This window comes from Sinohyriopsis cumingii, chromosome 9 (assembly GCF_028554795.1).
Source record: "Sinohyriopsis cumingii isolate HCF-2022 chromosome 9, ASM2855479v2, whole genome shotgun sequence".
NCBI classification, from domain to species: domain Eukaryota; kingdom Metazoa; phylum Mollusca; class Bivalvia; order Unionida; family Unionidae; genus Sinohyriopsis; species Sinohyriopsis cumingii.
In genome coordinates, this window is record NC_142969.1 from 17,601,790 (window position 1) to 17,620,092 (window position 18,303).

The window sequence follows — 18,303 nt, forward strand, 5'->3', positions numbered from 1 at the left end:
TTCGACCTCCAATTGCATATCCTGCATTATCCGCTTTCAGAAGTTGTCCCTGCTGCTCAACTCTAGAGTGTACAAAAGGCTAAATAATGCAAAAAGGCGTATAACTGTTCTAAGCATGAGAATATTGCTAATTCAAGAAAGGAGCTGAAGTGTTCGGAAAATAACTTGCTGCCAAGTTTGGTTAAAATTGGTCAAAATAAACAGAAGATAAACTATTACAATTTTAAACAAAGTTGAATAATTCTGGTTAATATAAACGGATATTGCTGTTTAAGGTCAGGAACCGATGTATTGTTGGAATACAAGTTGTTTTCAAGTTTATTTAATCAAGATTGGATGTATAATGGAACGTCTAAGGTGCACACAATCTAAACTGGCTGAGGGACGGACAACAGACCATCCTTAACAACTCACCTAATCAGCTGATCAGTTGATCAGCTGAGCTAATAAAAAAAAAAAAACAAATGCACCGCATAACGGGACAGTATATGCCCGTCTGCGTCACAATCTCAGTAACATCTGTAGCAATTATTATTCGAAGACACCAGCCTGTTAAGAAGTTCAAGTTCGGATACGATTTTACCTTTGACCCACTTTGTGACAGTAACCTTGGATGCACGGCGCTGAGTTTGTGATCGACATATGTTCTAGATTAAGTAACATTTGTACCAGTTATAATTCGAATATACCAACCGGTTCAAGAATTACAGCCCAGACAAGAATTTCTTAGTGTAGTGCCGACACCAACGAAACAGCATCAAATATGATTTTTGCGTTTGATATGTGATTTCATTATATGCCTATCAATTTTCTACGGAAGAGTGAGCCATCATTTTAGCGTCAAATCAAACAAGTAGGAACACGAGACTGGTGTGTTCTGATCCCGTGTTACAATGCTCTCAGTTGAAGCTAGAGCTACTTTTTCTTCGATATTTCCTAGTTAGAACTGAATTGAGCGTCAGTACACATGCCGAAACCTCGCTGGACATAGAAATGGATGTGGGTAGCAATCTCTTTAACAACTTTGTAACATCAAGTTGAGATAAGTTGTCTACTGCAGCTGAAATTAATTGCAATCTGTGTTCTAAACAGCTCCATGATCGTGTTCTATGCAAGATTGTTCGGCATCTTCGAGAAATGATTTTGGCGTTGGCGACCAGTTATGTATTTATCTAATTGTTGTCGTCATATCAATGACTCAACTGATATGGTTGTGTGTGTGCAATTTGTGTGTTTTCGATTTCTAATGTACGTTTAACAAGTTTTCAGTCATATCGCTACGATGTCTGCAGTGTGGCAGTTTATAGTGATGTCGTTCAATGATGTCCACCCAGTCACATTATCCTGACACCGGCCCGAACATTTCTAACACTAACCTCTTAATGCGAGGCAGCTGCTAGAATCATTTGTATTAGTATTTAGTATGACTCGGCCGAGGTTAGAGCACGCGACATATCTCATCCGAGACGGACGCTCTAAGTACTTACAGCACCAGATATGGTTGTACAAGATTAGTTAGCGATTTCGACGTAGTGTTGTTTATCGTCAGGAAAATACATGTGTGCGACATATATAAATTCAGTCCGTACAAGATGTTTCAGACGTCAAAATCAACAGATTATTTCACTCTGAAATAGGATCTCTCTCAAGCAACCAGACAGATACATAGTCGTTTGCGGTAAAGTTCGCGATGGCGACAGAGTGGTAAACATCTTCGTCGTAACATTCTATAGCACGCTTGAAAGGGAATGCTAGTGTATGATCCCATGTGAGTCCGTTAGTTGTACTGCACCTCGCCGGTTATTTTTATTTTGATAAAGACTGGCTATTTAAACACATATTTCAACCATAGCATTATGAAGTGCTGCACTGTTGAAATCTCCATCGCGCATCTCCGCTAAGCGTTTACGACGTGGTTCTTTCATAATGGAAATTCCGTACACGGCTGTGGTTACCGGATATGCATTTTAGTAATGAATTTTGTCAATTCCGGTCAACATTCGTTGTGGAGTTAAATTAGCTAACACAAAAGCCTGTTGATGTCGACGACGTTGCTCTCGTATTGGTTTCAATTTATCTCTGGCAACCACTTGATCAGCGTTTTATCTTGCTAAATCTAATCCTGAGAAAATGTTGCTTCTTTGGCTCCAATAACGATACAACTTTTTGTTCACATTTATCGGTCATTCGTATGTCGTAAATGATATTATTCCCTCGTATTTTAACATGTTGGGGTACGTCTTGAGTTGATCTGAATATACGGCTGTTCAAATTGCCACATGGTAAGGACATGCACAGTGTTGTCTGCTAGAAATTAATCTCGGCATCCCTGAAGTGTTCAATTAAATCACATGGTAAATTGTATGAAGAGTTACTATCACGGGAACAATTTGCCATGGTTGAACGAACGTGTAGGAATTTCAGTCTCGACTAGGCTGCATAATTCTTGCTCGTGAATGCTTCAGTTTTGGAACAAAGCTCATTTAACTTCACACGCAATCGTGGACAAAGCAGATATATTCCGGTGGATAAAAGTTATTTTTCTCTAGCGTTACGAGTCATTTTTTTTTGGTGTAAATTAATAGCTCTATATTATTCATACTCATTAGACTCTTCAATTTAAAAAAAAATATTATCAAAAATGTCTATGATTTGGATCATTTAGCATGTTTTACCAGTTTGACTGTCTTTAACTTCACAAGCAGATGTTTTTATTGGAGTTGTACCATTTCATCCAATGTACATTAGAGCCCCGATATTATTTATATCACTGGTATTTATTATTTACATCAACACCACAACGTTTACAAGGAACTGGTATTTATTTTTATCCCAACGCCAAAGAGTTGACATGGAATTCAACACCACCGTGCAAATATAAGCAGAGCGTATCCAGCAGTATTCTGTTATACATCATCGAACACATCTGTCAGTAGTGCCAATAAAGAGCCATTCAAAATTATGTTGTTCTCATCATATATTATCTATGATATTTTCATTATTAATTTAAATTATATTTCTACTGTTGCGCACATTATTATCTCGCAAATGATTTTACTCATCTATAAGCCACATACCCTCCCAAAATAGTGGCTCTTGTTCAAATCCACAAGCCCTTACTATCCCCGAACGTGGCACCATACGCTAGTCCCATAGTGTCCCAAATGTAATCTTCATTTCCCATAATCTTAAATTCTCACCAGCTCCTAGTGACTTCCATTCCTCCTGATGTTTTCTTAGAGAACTTATCAAGTGAGTGAACGAGCAGAAGATTTGCATACTTGCTACTTTGGGTGATCATTAAGTCTCTTCATCACTATCGCAAAACTTTGACCATTTCTAACTTATTGGAGCCACTTTAGAGTACATTCGCTCATAATTGTACTACCGGAGCAAAAAAAAAAATATATTCCTTACTGTTTCAGTCAAGCCACTAACTGCATAAATAAAAGGTTACTAAAACTCTAATTGTAATAGGACATATAATGCTGTGACATATTAAGACAAAGATGGAAATGGAGAGAAAGAAGTCAAAATATAAGAAAAAAGGATGAATGTCAGGAGAACAAATAAGCAGAGAAAGAGGATTTTAACAACTTTAGACAGTTGTTATGGAAGAAAGCATGACGCGTTAAATCGAGACACAGGAAAAACAGACAATAACAATTGAGAACATAAATCCATAAACAGATATCAATGGTGACATATATGGTGATGGATCTAGAAAATCACCATCCACAGAGCTTGGCATCAGTAACGACGCCAACATCAATGTGTAATGGATTCAGTGTGACATATCAAGGGACATGGTGATCAAGTTGCCACTTAAATCACTCTAGAAAAACAAATATAAATACTTAACAGATTTTGTGTTTTGATTTCTTTAGAATATTTGCGATTTGTTGGATTTTTTTTGGAATTCATAGTTTCTTATGATCCGGATGCGTAAACCATAAAAGGTATGCGCAAGCACTTTTAATTTAAAAGCTAATACAAATTATAACAGTTTCATTCATAATGAAACGTCGAATTCGCATCTTAGTCATAAACGTTTAACTGAATCACCAACTTATGCTCCCCAGTAATGAGGTTCGTTACTTTTGTTTGAAACGGTACGAGTAAACATCAATGTAAAGATGCTAATGTAATGCAACAGTCTGCTTTGACCAGGGTATGCGATTTTAGAGTAAACCCCAGCAACCTAGGAAAACATGATGACAGATGGTCTCTGGCCAGTAAGGATTTATTTATCTTTAGTTTGCAAATCATACGTTCAGGGAAAATGTATTATTTTAGAGCGATGCAGTAGACATGATAATCAGAAGTACGTGTAAAATATTCGATAAATATATCAATATTATTTCCTACAGTGCAGTTTTATGCATTACAATGTGATTCTTTCAGTTGAAGTCAATATAGACAGGGTGATATTTTATAGCAAGGAAATATCGCTCAGACAAGCAAAATATGAAGGCCCAGTGAGCTTAAGTATAAGAAACAAAATGGGAAGGTTAAACAGACCACAAAAAATACCACGGCACTAATTTAAAACACTGTTCAGGTCTACAGAGGGACATCATTACGTCAGAAGTTGTAGAACGTGATTTGAGAAGGTAAGCAAAATAATTTCTGAAGTAAGACGTTAACAACAAAAAGGAAAATGATAACAAACACGTTCGATTCTTCGGGCTTTATCTGCTGATCAGATATAGGGCGTGACTTGAAACGGGAAAAATACAATACAAAAGGAAAAAGATGATTGCTTATCGGGCATGTAATCAGGATATGTACTTCTTTTTCAACTAGCCGCTCCGGTGGCCAAAGTGGTTAGAACGTCCGTCTGGAATACGGGAGGTCGCGGATTCAAAGTCCAGCCGAGTCATACCAAAGACATAAAAATGGTACTAATAGCTGCCTCGCTGTTCGCTCAGCATTAAGAGCTTAATGTCAGGACTGGTCGGCCTGATATCAGGATAATATGGCTGGGTGGGATATGATGCTACATGTCTGTGGTGTGATGCCCTAGTGCTAGACATCACTATAACCTGCCACACTGCAGCCATCTTAGCGATATGACTGAAAACTTTTTGAGGCTATGTTTAAAAGCCAAATCACACACACACACACACACACACACACACACACACACACACACACACACACATTTTCGACAAAATTAATCTATCCATTAGACCTGTCAGTGAAAAATGTCTCAGGATATGGTCGACTAGAAAGCTAAGGATAGCGGTACATGCATCTTGCGTGCATGATATGAAGAAAGTCTCTCTAAATGACATCATACAGAACTTGCATAAACATTCAGTGTTGACTAAATATATTGTTTGAGTCAAATATTCTGTTTATTCGGAAGGACAGTTTCTCTTTGCATTATAATTGGTTACAATAAAACTAATACATTTTATTAATTGTATAAAAGCACACAACTTTCTAGGGACTATTGTGTAACAAATTAAAGGTTCAGTGACTGCGTCCGAACAAATAACATAATTTCTTCTTCTTGCACTCGTATTTCTATTCCTATTTTCCAGGAGTGACACACTTCTCTTTTAAAATACACCTGTTAACAAACAGTGGCATCATAAAGTAATTTAATTATTCTGCAAATCAAGATGAAGCTTGTTTCAAATGTAATTTGTTGAAGCATTACGTTTGAGATGCAAATGAATGTCTGACATCTACGCGCATATATATATATATATATATATATATATATATATATATATATATATATATATATATACTAATACTATTTTCTCGTGCCGCTGGCAAATATGCTGGCTTTGACACACCTGGTCAACAGGTAAGCGATGCGCTTTTGATGAAGGCGACCTCACATGGTTTCTTAACCGTAATGGAAACGACAACATTCCAATTACACTTTACAAATCACCTCTTTGGAACACTCATCCTCTATAAAAGACTTACCTAAAAGAAACTCTAATAGTTGTATCTCATTTAAGGCACGATTAATGTGATTACTCTTCTCCAATATACACAGTTAATAATGCAGTCATTTTTGTGTTTAAAAGTTGTTTTTTTTTTGTTTCTAAAATATAAGAAGAGAATACTTTTCCATCTTAATATGGATATAAATGTTTCGAAAATTGTAATAAAAACCTTGTAGAATCAAAATGCTCTATACACATTAAAATGCAGACGTAGATGAAAGCGATTGTTCTTGGGGCGAAACGTAATTGTAATTGTATCAATATCGAAGGATCTTCATGTGAGTATGCGATTGGCTGGAAAGGAGTGAACTGCACCACTGGTCATTTTTCATCATATTCTTTCTCCCCAATTACTCCTGCTGTAATGCATGCTCTATTCTTTGCCTTATAGTCGGATTTTCTGTTTCCTGCAGTCTAACACTTTTACTATATTTATCTGGGAAGTCTTGATAGCAATAAAAATATCTCCGCAACAAGAAATTTGATATGTTTGTGACTATATGAAAATGTCATTTCTGTTTTATTTATGAAAATTCAAATTTAATAATTTAAGTTGAAATGTCATGTAATGCATGGTTAAGAAAAAATATTGCTTGAATTCATATATTCTTGTATTAATCAGACTGCAGTTATATGTGAATATGATAGTTCTATCATGCGCAAATCTTTCTTGGCATAATATCATTTGTTTCCTCTCTCAATTGAATCACATACTCTTGAATAAACCTTCATTATTGTACAAATTTCAGATATCAATGAACGCGACAGTTCTCCTTGCCAAAATGATGGTAATTGTAGCAATGCAAACGGTTCTTATCTTTTCGACTGTCACAGCAGATGGAAAGGGCCGAACTGCACAATTGGTGGTTAGACAGGCTGCCTTGTAAAGTGTTACAATTGATATCATTAGTAACAGCGCATATTGTAAATTCTGCAGAAGACGACTTGGCCAACATTTCAGCTGTGTCCTGCTCAGACATTTAGATTGATCGTTGAAATATTGCATACCTGAATACCCATTATTTATTAATCTTCTACGGTGAATCTCACATGCAGACGAGACTTTTTAAAACACAAATCTGGTTTCATTAAGTTAGTTCACACATTGTATGTGTCAAAGGTATTCCCAAGATGCACCAACAGTTTCGTTATAACTTTACTGTAACAATTAGGCCAGGAGAGATATCGAAATACTTTGATACAATTTCACTGTTGATCTCAATTTATTTATGATTATAATTATTTGCTAAACAATGTATATATATATATATATATATATATATATATATATATATATATATATATATATATATATATATATATATATATATATATATATATGTATGTATATGCTTAGAAGAATACAAAGATGTCGATGACAAAATGTCTTTCTGGTTCTGTCAATCCTTTGAGATTGACACACACACTCCTTTAACACGATTGAAAATCACTTCAACTTCATATATTATACGTCACAGCATATAACCAATGAATAAAATCGCGGAATCACAATTAGTAGACCATATAACGTGAGACCAGACATATAACTATCAAGTGTTCATGGAACATTATGTATTCTATGTCCAAAATTCCCTTTCCTGAAACATAACGATATTTGAAATAAGTATCACATGATACTCTTCCCTAGCACATACATGCAACTGTATAATCACACAATTCAGCGTGTACCGCTCCGGTGGCCTAATGGTTAGAGCATCCGCTTCTGATGCGGGAAGTCGCGGGTTCGAATCCCGGCCGAATCATACAAAATACATATAAAAATGGTACTACCAGCTGCCTCGTTAGGCGCTCAGCGTTAAGGGGCTAGCGTTAGGACTGGTCTGCTTGGTGCAAGAATAAGGTGACTGGGTGGGACATCATGCCGCAGACATGACAGTGCTAGACATCACTATAAACTGCCACACTACAAACACTGTAGCGATATGACTGAAAATTTTTAAAGCTACTTTAAAAATCCAACACACACACACACACACACACATTTAGCATGTATATATTTGTAGCCGACACGCCAACCTTTGTGTTAATATTGTATGCACAAAAAATAAATAATATGAAATCCATATGTCAAAATTTTTATTCAATCAGATAATAAAATGCACGGTGCCTTAAGCCTTTAATCAACCACCATTATTACCCTCATTTAGTACGTCTTCGAGGTTTAGCAGTTAACATAAATAACAAACAAATTATGTTATCACAGCAGCAACTTTCATTTAGAATTTATTTCCAGAAAATAAGTTCAATTTAAATAGTTCATTTTCATATTGTTCGATATGGAAAATATTCGAAATAATTTAATGAGCCACCTCAAGTGAATTGTTATATATTGGATCACACAGGGATTAAAAACTGACAAGTTTATAAATATGTTCATCCCAATTATACTTGGGCCGTTATTGTCTTGACCGCGGTTGCTTGAATCATTGTATACAGTGCTGTAAAGAATGTATATATATATATATATATATATATATATATATATATATATATATATATATATATATATATATATATATATATATATATATTAATTTTTAATAACTATCCTGGAAAAACTCACGAGACCTATTTCAAATGACATACATTTCTCTCAGGATTATTTGAACTTTGGCATTACCAGCTACTTAAATCGTCTCTAAATAAATCATGCCCAAGCGCAAACATCAATCCCCATCGCAGGCTAGCGATTTATTGCGGGCCTAGCCCATAACACAATGTTAACAGTTATGTGTCATACTGACTGCGAAAAGAACACACACACACATACACACACACGCACGCACACACACATACATATATAGTTATCAGCAACATTTCTCTCTTAGCGCATATCATATTCTAGCTGTTAGTATTGGCAGTTGGTCAGTACATCAACCCCCGCATCATGGATATTTCTTAACCAAGACCATCAACAGGAACAGTTATGTTGTTTGTCTTTCCAGGGCTACCTGAGCCAGGACCAGTTCATGCCCATTGATAAGCCACAACAATTAAATTAATTAAAATCCCTTATCTCTAACCCTTGCTAAGACAACGGCATAGTGAGAAAACATGCATTACTGTGGCTGGGCTTGCTATTGTAAGGAACACTAGTTTTGGGATATTAGATTTATATCTTTAGGTTCACATAAAGTTGTGGGATCCTTACTTGGTGGGTGTTTGTCCTTTGAACCCGAATGTGTGTGTATATATATATATATATATATATATATATATATATAGAGAGAGAGAGAGAGAGAGAGAGAGAGAGAGAGAGAGAGAGAGAGGAGAGAGAGAGAGAGAGAGAGAGAGAGAGAGAGAGAGAGAAAGAGACAGACAGACAGACAGACAGACAGACAGACAGACAGATAGATACATCGGTTGATGGGGGTTGAATGTGTGCGACCAAATGGTAAAAACTTAAAATAATGTCAAGAATAAAAATGAATAATCAGCTAATATACCAGCTCAAATTCAGCGGAACGTCACTTCTGACGTAAAGATTGAGAAAACGAACCATTTTTATACACGTTTCTTCTGTACACCAACCAATACAGATGAGTTTAAAGTCACTAAAGATCAAATGGACCAACTTCAATTATATTCAGAGTCAAGAAAATATTGGCGGAGTATCGATTTTGCACGTGAAATGTTTCCTGCAGTTCGTTACTGCAGTAAAGAAAACTAATTGCTTGTAGCGTAAAACTGGTCAGCAATGAATATGTTGCAAGCTGTGTACCGGGAGAAGATGTATTGTATTATGCAGTTGCAGCAAATCAATATCAAGTAAATAATTCGCTCATTTGCTATATTTCGAATGGCATAATAAATTAACCATTCAGCGGGGTTCCACTTGCATATTAAGCAGGCGCGATCATGGCCATGTCAAGCAGTAGCGTGGGAAAATGGTATGGCATTCCTGAAAGGTACGATAGTAAACCAAACTTTTAATACGCATACGAAGTCGAATGTCTGACCTAAACATCGGTACCAAATTTATAACGTTATGCGAAATGTAACTTTAAATATCATCGTTTATTCTTAAATACGTCTCGAGAAAGGAGAAAAGTGTCCTCCCTTGTAGTTATTATATTGTACATGAATGACAGGTAAATTGTAAGCAACGATACGAGACCCTGTGCAATAAACCACAGGGGGGCTCGTATCGTTGCTTGCAATTTATCTTTCATACATGTTCTATATAAAGTTATTATATAGTACTCGTATGAAAGTTCAATTTTAAGCAACGATACGAGCCCCTGTGCAATACATCCCCATTACATGCCCACCCTGCGATATGCATTGACTCCTCTCCGTACAGAGTGAATGTCAGACAGCATTTGCTTCCCTGAATGGGACGATCTTTGGCCCATATAGCCAAGGCTATTTCCATTTCTAGCTTTAATGTTTATTTTAAAATCTCTCAAATATTTTGTTCTGGAACCTCGCTGTCACGAAGTTGAAACCCGCGCACAAGTTACAGATTAGTTATATGAAACTGTCCCCAGTGCCGAAACTGAGACTGAAACTCCCAGAAACTTTCTTTGTTGTTTTTCGGGGGGTGGGGAGGGGTCTGGGATTTTGTTTAATCGCATGAACTGGAAATATACCAGCTTTTTCAATTTAATACTGGTGAATTAAACCATTAATTTTTAATTCAATATGCACTCTAAAAGGAAATAAATACTTATTTTCTACCCATCATTCTCAGCTTCATAAGTTATTAGAAGATCCCTCTGCCTTTTTCGTCAATGTCCAGTTGATTCGTCGTGAATGTTCGTAACACGACATTTTTTCCATTACAGCAGCCGATCGAAATATCACTCACTCATTTCCGTCAGGTCGCGATGTTCAGATCGAATAGATGAAAGATTTTCGCTTACGTCATCAACGGATATTACGCTATCTATGATGCATGTTTTGATATTAGATCTGTTCGCTATGATAGAATTTCGTCACTACATATTTTTGATGCTTTTGATATTGTTGCATTTACGAAATCTTATCTGTTTGTTACATTACCGACGATGATCTTAAGTTTGACGGTTATCATAAACCAATTAGGTGTCATCCAACAAATCTTGCAACAGGCGTAATGGTCCATATTTCAGAAAATATGATTTTGAAACATTTACCAATCTGCTGATACGTAACTTTAAGTGACATGGATAGAAATATGTGTAAAAGTATGAAATATATGATACTTCTAATCTATTGTCATCCATCTTTACCGTCACTCTTCTGGGATTTATTGAATATCATCATTGAACGGGGCTTCAATATCTTTGATAATATTATAATTATGGGTGACTTGATCGGCACTGAATTCAAAATCTCTGAGAGGTGGTGACAAGGAAAATATAATAACTGATCCGACCAGACTAGCCGATAGCACGGTAACTGTTACATCCCAATGTTATATCTACAACCAAAATCCTTAATTATGGAATTATCTCTATTGATGCAAGAGAAAATAACCAGAAAGCCTCCTACTTAATTTCTCGGCTGGATTATGGATCTTTCACCTGTTATAAGATGAAGTATGGCTTTGCAATCAGGCATATTTTGAACAATTTACTACTCTTATAACAGGTAAAAGTGGACAACTAAGTTAGAGACTTGTGGTGATGTCAAGGCTGAAGTTGCAACTTTTTGCTGAGTCCTATATACAGTTATCTGAATATTGTATACTCTTTCGATCAGCAACCGTTCGGCTGCGAGACAAATATTGATATCAGGGCACAAAAAGCAGAACAAGCAGGAAGTATGACCACATGAAAAAATAGCTATTAACAGCAATAATCTGAGAATTTGGAAAAGATGCAAAAAGGTGGTTTCGGCACAAGAATACACGGCGAACTCCGGTTACTTCTGCTTGGTTCAATAAAGTCATTCTCCAATAGATAACCACTTTTTTTCAAATATTCCAGTTTGAAATGATGCGTCCTGGAAGGGTACTGTTTTACAGGCACAATTTCAGCATCATGGCAGATTTTGTTTGTTCGAGTTGGAACATCTGGGAACAAGTGCTCATATTCACATATTAGCTGCTTTAATTCATTATTTTCCTGTAGCTGTAGATGTGACATTTTAATGTCCGCACTCTTTAATATTTCTATCTTGTGAAGACTGGTTGAACCAAAGTCATTACAATCCAGTTGTACATCATTTAAATGTTCAACATGTGAGACTTTAACAGCTTAAAATATTGCACGATTGTTAGAGCTATTTCGATCAACATGCGAATAAGGGAGGTCGCCAATTAGATCCCTGGCCGATTCATACCAAAGGCTTTAACAAATGGTACAAACAGCCGCCTCGCTTGGCGCTCAGCATTGAGAGGTTAGTGTTAGGACTGGTCGGCCTGGTATCAGGATAATGTGACTGGGTGGGGCATGATGTTACATATCTGCGGGATGATGCCCCAGTGCTAGACATCACTATAAACTGTCACACTGCAGACATCGTAGCGATACGAAAATTGTTAATGGTATATTAAAAATCCAGCACACACACACACGCAAACACATACACATACACTTATTAGTATAAGAAGCTCCAGTTGTTAAACCTTTATTGAGGAGCAATGCAGACACATACACAATAACAATACGACGCGAGTCACGCGAACAGTTATTAAAATATAAAGGTGATAAAACACCAAGTTGATGCTTGGTCAGTTATTTCAGAAAAAGGAATTCCAGTTCCTAGCATTTTACTGTAGAGCCTCAGCTGCGTCATTATTTAACACAAACGATTTACCCGTAACCAAACGTATATTCAAAAGGATATGATTGTACCCTAACCCGTAAGGGGGTGGGATACAGCGTGGTAAAAGGACCCTCAAGCAACTAAATTCTTAAAGAGGACAGAAGTTACACACATATAATAAACGGATAAATCTAGTACTGAGATATAATATTGTAGAAGTGAGACGGCAATGTGGTCAAACATTCGTAGCAAACAATTTGTCTCTGGTTAAGATAACGGATCTGCTCGTGCTATGCTCTTTGGCACACTAAGTGCACGAGTGGATTGCGTCTTAATGAGAGTTCTCCACTATGTAGGATGATGTATTCGCATCACAATGACAAGGGCACGAAAATATACAAGCAACGGCTGCGATACTGCTGCCATTCAATATTATTTTGTTCCTCTCTGTATTGCTTGTGCTTGCACAATACTCCCATACCAAAAATAATTATCAATCTAATTACCCTATACTTGCATAATCAAAGGACATTATATCATTGTTGAGTATCAGAATGAATAAATGATTGATGGAAAAAAAAATACTTCTTTCAGCGCATCTGAAAAAATTACATACATTCCACATTTTCAACATTTCAGTAATATATAATTGCCTGTTTTTCATCATATCCTGTGCAATTTAAACAAATGAACTTATTTCCCAAGAATAATCATCATTATTTGGTTAATTTAAATGTAATTTTGGTTGAGTAGCCTGATGAACTATTCTAAATGAGCATTTGCACGCATATAGCCATTATGGTGTACGACGTTGTCTATCTCTGGTTTGATTTCTTGTTGGATTGGGGGAGGGTTTCAGAAGGGACTGTTTTTGGTGGGTTAAAATGCTCATATGAGTGTCATGAGCAGCACGTATAACATGTACGCCCACATCAAAGGTTGAACTGTCAAGTTTCATCAATATATATATATATATATATATATATATATATATATATATATATATATATATATATATATATATATATATATATATATATCACATGCGACTACATGTGATTAGACATACCCGTTTCATCAAAGAAATTCCACTTAACCATGATGAACCAGCTTCGTCATTCTTGACAATCATTGCTCTCCAATCAAATAAAGTGAGAACAATTATTTTTCAGTTTCAAATTGTGTGTGCCCCCTAAATTTTCAAACAGGGGGACAAAACAGTAAGGACAGAGCAAATGAGATATTTGCTGTTCAACCGTACCTACAACAAATCAGAAATGGGATAAAGTCAACAAGAAATGCTTTGAAGATGGACAAGAACTCCATGTTTAACAGCTCTGTATGAATGCACTAGTAGGATATGATAACGGCCATACTGGATCTTGGATGGTCACCATTTTAATTTAGGGCCTGATATATATGACCAGACGTCTCGTAGTGAAAATACCATGTTAATATGACTGCATTCAGGATAAGAAGTGATAACAAGATTTTCACTAATTCTTCCATGGTGACCATACCGGATGTCTGATAGTCATCATTTTTATTTAGGACAAACAAGGCGTCCTATCTAATTGAGTGCCAACTCATTTAAACAAGAGCATCCTTTTGGTAGGAATGGCAATGCCAAGTCCTTCAAGATGGCCACTATGGGGGCCATAGAGGATATCAGATCGGAGCTATTTTTATTTAGGACAAATTGTTTACAAAAGGTCTTTAGTGGAGTAAAAGTCACTTTTAATATGACTGTTCATTAAAAAGGTATAAACATTAGACAACTATAACAAGAACAAAACTATTATGAACGTTAAAGAGAATATAAACAGAAACAACACTGAGATTTTTTCAAAGAATTATTTCAAGTAATTTTGAAATCAAGATAAGCCATATACCAAACTACTTTTTGTTCCAATTCCGTTTTACTTTTTTAAATATACACACAGCAAAAATACAGAACCAAAGGAACCAATTTCATAAATAAACGCCATTCTCTTTTCGGACCATTAAAATATGTGTGTGGGTCACCTCATACGTCAGCTAGTTTTCACAGTTGCGGATCTGGATGTGTCCCCACAAATAAATAAAAGAAAATTAAAACAAAATATTTGTTATGACGAAGAAGACAACTGAAAACGTTTGGTTGTACTCCAGCAATTATCGAGATATATCTGAGTAAATAATTTAAGACAGCACACACTTGACTAATAAAATAAATTATTAAATCATTCTAATAAACATTTTTGGTGATGAATAAATCAGACAATTTTAAACAGTTATTGCAAAAATGAAATTCACAATTTGGAAAGAAATTTAATAGCAAATAGCAAATTTTCGTTTACTTTTGAGTATTTGTTTTCATTGGAATTTTATGAAGAAATTGTATAATTGGACAACTAGATGATTTCCTTGGGAAAGAACGCTTTACTTGCTTTAAGATCAAATAGGAAACTTGTTGAAAATATATATGTTTGCATTTGAACAATAAAATTTCCACGGATCATCAAAGTAAACTGTCTTCATGTCAAATGAGTTGATGTTACATTATTTCCACTTGCATTTTGCCTACAGTGATGCTTCCAAAGTAATCATAGATAATGGTGAAGCAATGACTTTTGCTGCAAAAAAAAAAAAAAAAAAAAAAAAAAAAAAAAAAAAAACATGTTGGTTTGTTAAAAGAGAAAGAAGTATGCAATTATTCTCACTGAAATGAAAATGCAATGACATGTAATTGAGCTATCAAATTCCATTAATAATTTAAATACGATCAGGTTGCTTAAATATTAAAGTTGTTCTTAAACAAGAAGAGAAGGTTTATACCTTCTATTTAAATAGTATATAGTCCATCCAGTAGGTGAGATAAAACCAGTATAAAATCATCAATTATTTCTTTTCAACTCACACAACATCATGGCGGACAATCAATACAATTCCGGGAAGACCAATCAAATCTTTACAAATTGTCACGTACTCTCCCCACCCAATAAACCAAATACATAAAGGAACTAGTAATTTCATATCTTTGTTTCGAAACAGCGTCTACTTCATTTTAAATCTTGAATGTTCTCTACTGCAGATTCTGCTTCGGTTGTACTATTTACTGTGGTTTAATATCTGCCTACTTTCACAATCGCGCTGGTGCAGGTACCCGAAGCACTTGCTAACACAGGTTTCGGTTTGTCGACTCTAGCCAGCCTTTTAACAAACGTATTATTAGTCGGAAAATATATGTCGTGTAAGGTGGGGCGAATACAAGGGTATAGGTAGAGGAATCGTGGGCGCTTTAGTGCCCGTTTTTTTATTGTCAATACCCACAGAGTCCACCCTGCAACATCAATAGTATCAACGTGAGAATGTTATATAACTGGCTTATTATATGATCTCAGACGTCATTCCGAATATTATATGATCAACTCTATAATTTTCACCTAGGTCACATCTTTCCCTATGCCCCTCTTTACCACATGGCATCTTTGGTGTTTTACTGTTGCATCATCTGTCAATATACATATCGCCGATCATTTTCGACTGCTCAAGCGATCATGCTCGTGTCTTTTCCAATAATATTCGTTATTTGTAGATATAATGTCATGTCTGGCCTGGTACTCTGGCTTCCCATGATGCTCCTTTCACGAGGCCAGACTAACCTGGTACACGGGCCTCTCATGATACTCTGCTAAGTGTAGCAGGCTTGTGCCCAATCACGCATTGTTCAATTGCTAATACCTAACGGAGAAATTGAACATGGCGGAGGTTATAGGAATAATACGCTGGCATTGCATTAAATCAGTTATTTCCAGTTGAGAAATCGCCGAGTTTTTTTTTTGGTAGTGATAGTCACAGATATGTCCATTAAAGAAGTACTGAGTGTTGATTGACAGTGTCAATATGCATAACTGTCATTTTAAGCCGTTATACATGCGGCGGGGGAAGTGAGATATTGTACAATTGCATAGTTGTGCCCAAATTGCGTCGGAGATACTTTATTTCACTGAAAGTTTTATCGAGTATGTTTTACCATTTTTTTACATTAAGTTTCAACATTTCCAACTATACGGATGTTCCTGTCATGCAGCATATTTATGTTAAAATATGCATTAGCGGGTCAGATTCATAGATTTTACATTTTTATCTTTCGTTCTAAAAAAGGTAATCTTTTACCAGTTACGATTCGATAGTCATTACTGGAAATCTGGATAGATCAAATATGAATATTAGTCATACATGAAATATATACTCAGAGAATTGATATATATCAGAACACTGAGTCGTTTTCAAATGAGCAGTGCTAACATGAAAAAATGTGTTCTGTTGGAAACTATTGAGCGTGTTTACCTGGTCACTGTTAAACACGGACAATCATCAGAGATTTTTTTAACAAGACTCATCTTGGTACTTTATAATATTTTCCTTTTCAATTTTGGCAGACGTTGATGACATTTTGATTTCACGTGCGATAGTTTTTATATGTACACAACATTGAGAGTTTTATGCAATTTTGTAACTGGAAAATATTGTATGCTGCAGACAGACCACAAGTATCCAAAATGCACCAACAGAATTACAGAGCCATCAAAAGTACCACAGTTTGTGCATTTACAACTACATGCCTATAAACAAGTATATACCGAGGCAAATTGCAGGTCTCGAAATTAGCGGTAGTCCGGTAGACGGTTGCCTACAGTTAGGTTTAAAAATTGTTCACAGATAATTGTAAAGGAATGACTTTTGCTGCCAAGAAAAATAAAACAAGCTGGTTTGTATGCAATTATTCTCACTGAAATGAAATTGCAATAACATGTAATTGAGCTATCAAATTCCATCAATAATTTAAATACGATCAGGTTGCTTCAATATTAAAGTTGTTGTAAAATAGGGAGAGAAGGTTTAAACCTTCTATTTACATAATATATAGTCCATCCAGCAGGTGAGATAAAACCAGCATAACATTTTCAAACATTTCTTCTTAACTCATAAAACATCATGGCGGACAATCAATACAATTCCGGGAAGACCAATCAAATCTTTACAAGCTTTCACGTACTCTCCCTACCCAACAAACCAAATACATAAATAAACTATAAATTTCATACCTTTGTTTCGAAAAAGCGTCTACTTCATTTTAAATCTTGAATGTTCTCTACTGCAGATTCTGCTTCGCTTGTACTATTTACTGTGGTTTAATATCTGCCTACTTTCACAATCGCGCTGGTACAGGTACCCGAAGCACTTGCTAACACCGGTTTCGGTTCGGTGACTCTAGCCAGTCATTTAACAAACTTATTATTAGTCGGAAACTATATATCGTGTAAGGTGGGGCGACGAAAAGGGTATAGGTAGAGGAATCGTGGGCGCTTAAGTGCCCGTTTTTTCATCGTCAATACCCACTGAGTCCACCCTGCAACACCATTAGAATCACAAGTGAGAATAGTATATAACTGGTTTACTATGCGATCTCAGACGTCATTCCGAATATTATATGATCAACTCTATAGTTTTCACCTAGGTCACATTAATTCGTATGCGCCTCTTTCCCACATGATATCTGTGGTGTTTTACTGTTGCATCATCTGTCAATATACATATTGCCGATCATTTTCCACTGCTCAAGCGATCATATTCG

General features: G+C 35.9%; 1 protein-coding gene across 1 annotated transcript in view; it reads right to left on the minus strand.

Annotated features, from left to right (window-relative positions):
• The window catches only part of LOC149791324 (uncharacterized), a 111,859-nt gene extending 93,972 nt beyond the window's left edge, over nucleotides 1-17,887 (minus strand). The window contains exon 1 of the mRNA XM_089971336.1: nucleotides 17,774-17,887. The gene's annotated coding sequence lies outside the window, so the exon portion shown is untranslated. The remainder of the gene's footprint in view (nucleotides 1-17,773) is intronic.
• Nucleotides 17,888-18,303: the final 416 nt, after the last annotated feature.